This window comes from Podarcis melisellensis (assembly GCF_964234715.1).
Source record: "Podarcis melisellensis genome assembly, chromosome: 14".
In the NCBI taxonomy this organism is placed as follows: Eukaryota; Metazoa; Chordata; class Lepidosauria; order Squamata; family Lacertidae; genus Podarcis; species Podarcis melisellensis.
The window spans coordinates 24,731,068-24,739,940 of NC_138546.1; positions in this window are offsets into that span (position 1 = coordinate 24,731,068).

The window sequence follows — 8,873 nt, forward strand, 5'->3', positions numbered from 1 at the left end:
CCTCCAGATCACACTTTTTTCAATCTCCAAAGCACTCAGTATTCCACCAACAACAAAAGAATTGAAAAACACCCCACAAGTTCGTCTTCCTCGACTTTCCTGCCCTGCCAATGCACCTGTCAGCTAGCTCTAGCCCTTGCTTCTCCCCGCCTGCAGAGCAGGCCCAGACACCAGATGCATCCCTCCAGGCCTCCCTATCTGGCTCCTAGAACTCATGGGAGCTGGAATGAGAGGCAGGACATAGCAAATGCACTGAGCTAGAACCACGTTGTAGTTAACTTACAAAGTCTGCCAAGGTAAATGAATGTGTGGAGAGCCAACTTCTCTAGGAAACTGCAGGCAGCTCTCTTGGAGCTTGAAATGTGAAGAGGCAAGGAGGTGGGGGTGATAGGAAGGCAGGCATGTTTATTTAGCCCCTAGCCCTGCCTTCCCCTGTTCTAACAGCAACCTCGCACCCAGAGCCCAAGGGGCAGGGCAGCTGAGCAACAAGATCTCCGCCACTGCTGCTTCTGAAGCTTCGAAGGGTTGATATTTAATGACATTTTCCAAATATTTTAATAGGAATTTCAGATCTTGTTCCTAATCTGACATTTATCTTCTATTTAGCAATGAAAATAAACTTGGGTACACAAATCACCCTCCATATTCTAAATGGCTTCATTGTTGCTTTTATTACTTTTTCCATTAAGCTGTCACAATCTGCGCCAGGCCCAGCGCCTCTGCGGTGGCCAGCTGGAGGGATCTGTCATCTCCACTGGATGATTTACACGGGGGGGGCGGCAATAACTTTATTCATGTTGGAGGATAATTATCAGCTCCATTATTAATGCCTCCCACTTGCCCTCGGGGCAAAACATCAATGAAGTTAAAATATTGACCTGCAATAAAACATGTTTTATAATTAAGCAGACACCTGGATCACTCACCAGTTGAGGCATCCTGGTGCCCCTGCCTGAGGAGGAATCTAAGTGGCCTGGGAGTGCAATTATTGTCCACACACACACACAAACACACACACTTTGCAAATAACTTCTTGTGGAAGGGAATGGAAATGGGCTCCTTTTTCTCCCAGCCAAGCCCCTGCTCAAGATGAACAGAGCTGAGCCTAAACATGGGACTCATTTGATTTGGGTGCAAACTGAGGCCCCAGCAGGGTTTTCTGGTCATTTGCCTGAAGTCAGGTTGCAAAGGGAATCTGGGTGGTTTTCTCCTCCTGCACCTGATCCTTCCTTGGCGGCAGGTCCAGGTCTTGGAGGTCCCTTCAGAGCCTATCTCCAAAGGAAAGAAATCTGCCTGCAGGCCAAGTATTTCCAGGGAAGGAAGGAGGATGTCCTTTTGATGAATTAAAGTGTGTGCATGCCCCCCCCCCGAACAAGAGCAGCTCATTGACTCTGCTACCTGCAAAAACTTGGAGGGTCTGACAGGCACAACCCAAACCCACTGCTGAGTCTCAACAACCGTCTCCATATGGCACTAGAGGAAGCCTTTCTCTCTCTGGGGGCACCCAAGGCATTCGTTTTGCCTACAGAGCACATTCTGTGACAAGCCTTGGCCAAGACCCATGAAGCTACAGCCTGAGACTTTTTGGTCTTCCAAACAACCTGCCAAACACTCTGAAACAGCAAGAATGGGGGATGGAGTCCATCAAACAAACCTCTGCAGGGAGGAAATCTACACCTGGCTGTTTGGTCAGCAGCCCTGATAGTCCATTGACGCAATCCAACCACATGATGGCTCTTTGGCAGCCTCTCCCATGGCCTTGTGAGAAGAAAGCCTTGCCTTGGCTCCCAAGGAGAAACTGGAACGCAAATGGGGGGGGGGTGATTGTGAACAGGATCTGACCTCACTTCTGTTTCTCCCATGTCTAGAAAGCATTGATCTGAGCAGTTTTCCACTAGACCCATGCTTTCCATGCATTTGTCTGAGTGGTTTACCCCTTGCCCTGCTTCTTTCCTAGGGAAAACCTGATCTTTAGCTTGAAATCAGGGCAGATGTCCAACTGAAGAAAACCCAGTTGACACTTGCTCCGACTGAGCACTAAAGATCAGGTTTCCCCCAGTGGGAGGGTCAGATGAGCCACAACTGAACTAATTGGGATTTATGAGCAAAAGCTTAAACAGAGGGCATCAAGCTCCTTGAAGATTATCGAGCTTACCAATATAACACAATTGCACTATTTTATTGCCACAGCCAGACTCCAGCTTCTGTGGGCCTCAAAAGCATTATGGGATTGCTATGCCCCACACTCTCTAGGTCACTTGGTGGGTCTAGCCAGAGGGAGTGCCTGTTGTTGTTGTTGTTGTTATTGTTGTTGTACCCCGCCATCTGACTGGGTTGCCACAGCCACTCTGGGTGGCTTCCAACAGATACAAAAACACAACAAAACATCAAACATTAAAAAAATCCCTATAAAAGACACCCCTCCCCAGTAGAAATATGCAGTTTGATCTCCCCTGAAGAGAGAGCTCTTTCCTCTTCTTGGAACTTCTGGAGAAGCCTCATTCTTCAGAAAGAGCAGCTGGCTTTAGCATAAGTATCTTTTGTTGTACTGTATATCTGAACCTTCAGGAACTGTGAAATTACACCTGTCTATAGTTCTTACAGTTAATACCCCTTGGTTACTTTCTTCTATCCTGTGATTTCTCCCTTTGATGTACAAATGTAAATGTAAAATTTGGCTTATCCTGACATTTTCTACTTATTGTTTCATATGTAAAGGATGCCTAACTTTCTACTGTATTCGTTCATCCAAACCAAATAAAAAAAAAATTTTTTTTAAGAGAATGAATAGCAGCTGACTTGGAAGCTGCCCACAGCATGTGTAACTTTGAGGGAAGAAATGTCTTTCCCCCAGTAGCTGCCAAATCTGTCCTTCCCAATTATCTTCCATTGGGGCTGCAGTGCAGGGGATGAAGAGAGCACAGCCACCCTGCTCAGCTCTGATTAGGCATTTACTCCAGCTGTTAAGAACCCAATGCTGTCTGGAATCAATGAGGAAAGCTCACAGTGGCAGCAGGTGCATGTTCTTAGCATATTGTAGATGTTGGGCATTAATGGACGCATGAACTCACTTACTGCAGGAGCACCTTTGGATATGAGCGTGATTTGCATGCACAGGCTGACACAGGTGTGAATGAACTGAAATTTGCTTACTCAGGATGGCAACTGCAGTGACTCAGCAAATTCTGTCAACCCCCAAAAGCTGAGGCAGAAGGAACCTTTTGCAGACAGTCTGAATGTCTCATTATCAGCTGTGCTCAAATTTCCTGGCAGTATATGCCTCTGTGGGACAGGTGTCTATGGCAGCTCAAGGGGTTTAGTGGCCCAAGTGCAGACAGGCCAACCATCATCACCCCATCAGCACATTCCATTGAGACAGGACAGGATCAGCACCAAGGACAGTGGCAAGAAAAGTGGTGATCTCTCACCATCTTTATTCCTGGCCATTGGCTAGGCTGGCTGCTGGAAGCTAGAGCCCATCCCCATATGGAGGGCCACTGGTACTCACACCCTTCAGCTCTAAACAAAACTAAAACTCTACAACTCCCCCTCCCCCAGCCTCCCTAGAACTTCTCCCCACCCCGACCCCTGGAACAGTAAGAGCTGTTTGCCAGTGGAACAGATTCCTCCTTCCTTTGGAGGTTTCGAAATGTAAGTTGGGTGGCCATCTGTTGGGGAGCCTTCAGTTGTAATTCCTGCATTGATGCTTTCTGGTGGGAACTGATGAAATTTTAGAACTGTTCAGCTAAGTCTAATGCACTCTGAAAGAGGCATGAGTGGTCTTCCCTATTTCTACCGCAGAGGCTTAGAAGCAAGGGGGTGCAAGAACAGTCTCAGCAAGGTTTCATTAACCAGGGTGAGCATGTTGTTGTATTACTGGGAGAACACAACCTGCCCTCTTCCTGACAACAGTCATCACTTGGTGCAGCCCTTCCTCTTTCTCTGCACCCCTTCCAACACCTTCCAGTGAAGAGCTTCAAGAGCTTCAGGGTTTCTTGAGGCCTGGATAAATTTACTTCTGAGGCTGTTTTGCCCATGATTGTCTCAGGGATTCTTTAGCTGTGGCTCCTGTATTGCTGGAGGTTGGACTAGATGGCCCTGGGGGTCCCTCCCAACAGTACAGTTAGGGAGAGGCAACTCATCAGCTTGCCTACACAGAGGCTCCTTTGCTAAGCAGTGTTTGTGCCTCAAGGCCTATGTCAAGAGAGAGGGGAGGGGTGATACAGCACAAGTTTCACTTCAGAAGTGACCAGTCTGCTGGAGCTTTTGCCTCCGCGAGACACAACGCAGGCAGCCTGATGAGCAGGAGTGAGAACGAGATGACTGGAGGTAAGCTGGGAAGACAATAAACCAAGAGAACACAAGAGCGCAGCTGATTATTTACTTGGATAATAACATGAAGTTCAGAGAAAGGTGGGCTCCGTCTTGCTCACAAACAGAATTGTGAAGCAGCAACAAAGATGACTTTAATACCTTGGAAAAGGTTAACGCTGTTAGGGATTTGCTGCAACATTCAAAAAAAAATATTCTTTCTTTTTAGTCTCTTGGATAAAATAAAACCTCCTTCAATCACACTCTGCTAAACATCCTTGTGGAACAGAATTACCAGATCTTTCTAAAAGCCACAAGATCCTCACACTCCTGGACTGTGGCTCCAACCCCCACTTCTATTGGTTGGTGCTGATGGGAGTTGGAATCCAACAACATCTGGAAGGTGACAGGTTCCCCCTCCCTGGCCTAAATGCTGATCTCCCTCTCTCATTGGCCATTTCCTGATTGTCACAGTTTTCAGATGGGATTTAGCTGGTGCAATTAGAGTTGATGCAGAGGTCTTGTGCAATAAGCTCGTTTCTCCCAAAAGATTGGACTTTTTGCAATAAGGAAAGTGATGGGGAAATCTCCTGGAAAGTGCAAAATAACAGTGCTTGCATCATCTTACCTCCCTGCAAGGCAATGAAAGCTCAATAAACAGGTCACCTAGGAAGGCATCCTCTCTCTCTCTCTCTCTCTCTCTCTCTCTCTCTCTCCCCTCTCTCTCTCCCCCCCCCCCCTCTCTCTCTCCCTCTCAGCTCAAATCCCCCATTTCCCACAGGACTTTGGCCTTTCCCCCTCACCAACCCTGTCAAACGGATCCTGAATCCAAGTCATATAATTTATCATAGAATCAATCATAGAATTGTACAGTTGGAAGGGACCCCATTACACGGATTCCCTGTAATGCAGAAACCAGGTAAAGAATCCTTGACAGATGACTATCCAACCTCAGCTTTAAAACCTCCTGTGAAGGAGACTCCACCTCCTTCTGAGGTAGCCCATTCCACTGTCAAATGGTTCTCTCTGTCGGAAAGTTCTTCCTAATGTTTAGTCCAAATGTCCTTTCTTGTCATTTGAATCCACTAGTTTGGGTCCTCCCCTCTGGAGCAGCAGAAAACAAGCTCACTCCATCTTGCAAGTGAGCTCCCTTCAGGTGTTTGACAATGATCACATCACCTGTCAAGTCTCCTCTTCTCCAGGCTAAGTGCACCCAACCCGTTCCCCACAAATAAGGCTTTGCTCAGGTTCATCCCTTGTGACACTTCCCCTCCTCATGCTCTCCATTCCCAGCTGACTCCTGTACCTCTGTCTAAATTCACACAGTAAGCCTCTTGGAGAAGGGTCCTTTCTCTTACTAAAGTTATGGATGAGGTTAACTGGTGGGATGACAAGAAAAACTGCCAGAAGTTCTGAGGACGGGTGGCTGATCTGGGCAACAGCTTCCTGAAGGCCACTCACTCTGCACTCATCCTGCAATGGAATTTGGCCAGTGGGAAGATGGATGCTTGCTGCCAAGGCTTTGGCGCACGGGGAGTGGGGGAGAATGTGGGGGTCCTGCTGACATGCTACGTGGATCCAAAAGTTGAGAAGAATTCCCAAGGAAAGGAACAACAGCTTCTCTAATCCCTTCCCCTCCCCCAGAAGCAGATAGAACTGCCGGGGGGGCGGTTTACTCAGCCAGGAGACCCCACCACCTACCTTGAAGGCAGACAGAGATCGTGCTGCAGAAGACAAACCCCTCAGCCTCATTTTGCACCGGCTCTTCCCCACGTGGCTCTCTTAAAAGGAGCCAATTTATTTTTATTCAAAATCTATAAGAAACAATCGCCCAGTAAAGCTGTCAGGGTATCTCTTCTGCCAGAGCAGCCCAGCCTGAAAGTGCCATATTGACAGCCCTGAGGAACAAGCCTCATCAGTTCCGCCAGGCTGCCTCCTTCGTAGGGAGGAGAGCAACCCACCAGCAGCACCCCCCAGGACAGCAGCAGCCAGCACCCATAGCACCTGCCACCTAGATCAGCAGGAAGCAGGGAAGGCCCCACCGCAGCACCAGATCCCACCTCTGCAGGCACGCATACCCCTCAAAAGCCTCCCACTCTGCCTCATCACCCTGTTAGAGTCAAGAGAAGAGATAGGAAGAGGCTCGGTCAGAAGCTGAAGGTGGGGGCAAGTGGAGAACCCAAAGGGCACAAAGAACACTTGTTCAAGGGCAGGGCAGCTGCTGTGTATACAGAAGGCCCCAGGCTCAATCCCCAATGGCAGCATCTCCAGGCAGGGCTGGGAGATAGTCTATGCCGATAGCTCAGAGAGCCACTGCTGCCAGTCAGTGTGGACAATACTGAGCTGGACAGACCAAGGATAAGGCATCTTCCTCAGAGTTCCTAAGGACAGCCTGAAAGTCCTATTGTGTCCCGTCTGCACCCATCCTAAATCAACATCAGTGGTGATAGTGGGAGTGGGGGGGGACCATCGTTCAGTGGTGCAGAGCCCCTGCTTGGCATGCAGAAGGTCTCAGGTTCACTCCCCCCTGGCAGCATCTTCAGGCAGCACTGGGAAAGACCCTGGAGAGCCACTGCTGCCAACCAGTATCCACAATACTAGGTGAGAAGAATCAGTGGGAGGACTCAGCAAAAGGAGCAGACTTAGGTATTATGGCACCGTGACCCAGGACAAAATTTGGCTATGCTTTCATTTTTCTTATTTTCATGCCCTCCGCCCTCTCACCTTCTATTCTGCACATGCTCTCAAGTGCACTGCAGCAACTCATGTGACCAGGGCCTAACTTTGAGTAGGTACCCGTATAAATATATTATTGTTGTTGTTGTGTGTCCTGTGCGGGAGAACTACCCTAAGTCCGGCACTGCTGTGGCCCCCTCTGGTGGGTGCCCACCACCACCACCCTCAGTTTTTGCCCCTACAGCCTCCTTATACCTCCCCTTCATTGCAGGCTATGTCAGGGGTGGGGGAACAGTATTTGCTCCAGGCCTTGGGCCAATTTGGGAACAGGCTCTGCATTCTGCATCCTGATCCCCCCCCCAAAAGAGCCTGGCTCCTTTCTGAAGGAAGCTGCTTCTTCCCATCTACAACAAGAAGGCGGTTGTGTGGGATGCAAGAGATTCTCCTCTTCTGAAAACACATTTGAAGACACTTGCAAAAATAGAAACAACAGAAATAACAAAGATGCCACTTAGAAGCAAAAGCAGATGCATAAAATACCCCCAAAATAAACCCAACAGCAGCAGCAGCAGGAAAGGACTTCAATGCAGCTGTCATATGAAACAGCAGGAGGGTCCAAAGCTTCCTCAGATCAGGTCTGGCTCTGTGCTTTTCTGGCCCAGTCCTGCCCGCACTGGCTGGAAGCAGCAACTCTCCAAAAGCCCAAATCTGTCCCTGATGGGAGCTCACAAGACGAAGGGTATTGATCAGGCATAGGCAAACTCGGTCCTCCAGATGTTTTGGGACTACATCCCATCACCCCTAGCTAACAGGACCAGTGGTCAGGCATGATGGGAGTTGTAGTCCCAAAACATCTGGAGGGCCGAGTTTGCCTATGCCTGGTCTAGATAGGCCTGTTCCACAAACAGGGGGTGCTGAGGGGCAGTTTGCTCCCAGGCAGAGTTCAAGATGCTGACGCTCTCCTCCCATATCAGTTCCACCCATCAACAGGCCTCACACTCTTCTGTGACATCTATACAGCTGGTTGTTAGACTATGGATAACCAGGAACTGGACTTCTCCAGCAAATGGCCCCATATCTATGGAGCCTCCTTCCAGTAGAGGTGAGGACAGCTGTCCCTCTGGCAACTGTTCAAAAGGAGAGCAACAGGCACACACCCTCCCATACCCTCCAACATTCCTCTGATGAAAATAAAGGTAAAGGGACCCCTGACCATTAGGTCCAGTCGTGGCCGACTCTGGGGTTGCGGCGCCCATCTCGCTTTCTTGGCTGAGGGAGCCGGCGTACTACTTCCGGGTCATGTGGCCAACATGACTAAGCCGCTTCTGGAGAAACAGAGCAGCACACGGAAACGCCGTTTACCTTCCTGCCGGAGCGGTACCTATTTATCTACTTGCACTTTGACGTGCTTTCAAACTGCTAGGTTGGCAGGAGCTGGGACTGTGAAATGGGAGCTCACCCTGTCACAGGGATTCGAACCGCCGACCTTCTGATTGGCAAGTCCTAGGCTCTGTGGTTTAACCCACAACAGGTGGTTTAACACCTGATGAAAATAGGGATGTCCCATTCCATAATGATAATTTAAATATTTATACCCCACATATTTTACTGGGTTGCCACAGCCACTCTGGACAGCTTCCAACATATAAAAACATAATTAAACATTAAACATTTTTTAAAAAAACGTCCCTATACAGGATTGCCTTCAGATGGCTCAGGGGTCGGATAACTCCATACCCTCCAACATTTCTCCAATAAAAATAGGGACATCCTAAGGAAAAGAGAGACATTCCAGGATCAAATCAGAAACCGGGACAGCCTCTCTGAATCAGGGATGTCCCTGGAAAATAGGGACACTTGGTGGGTCTGTCCTCCTGTCAGGCTTT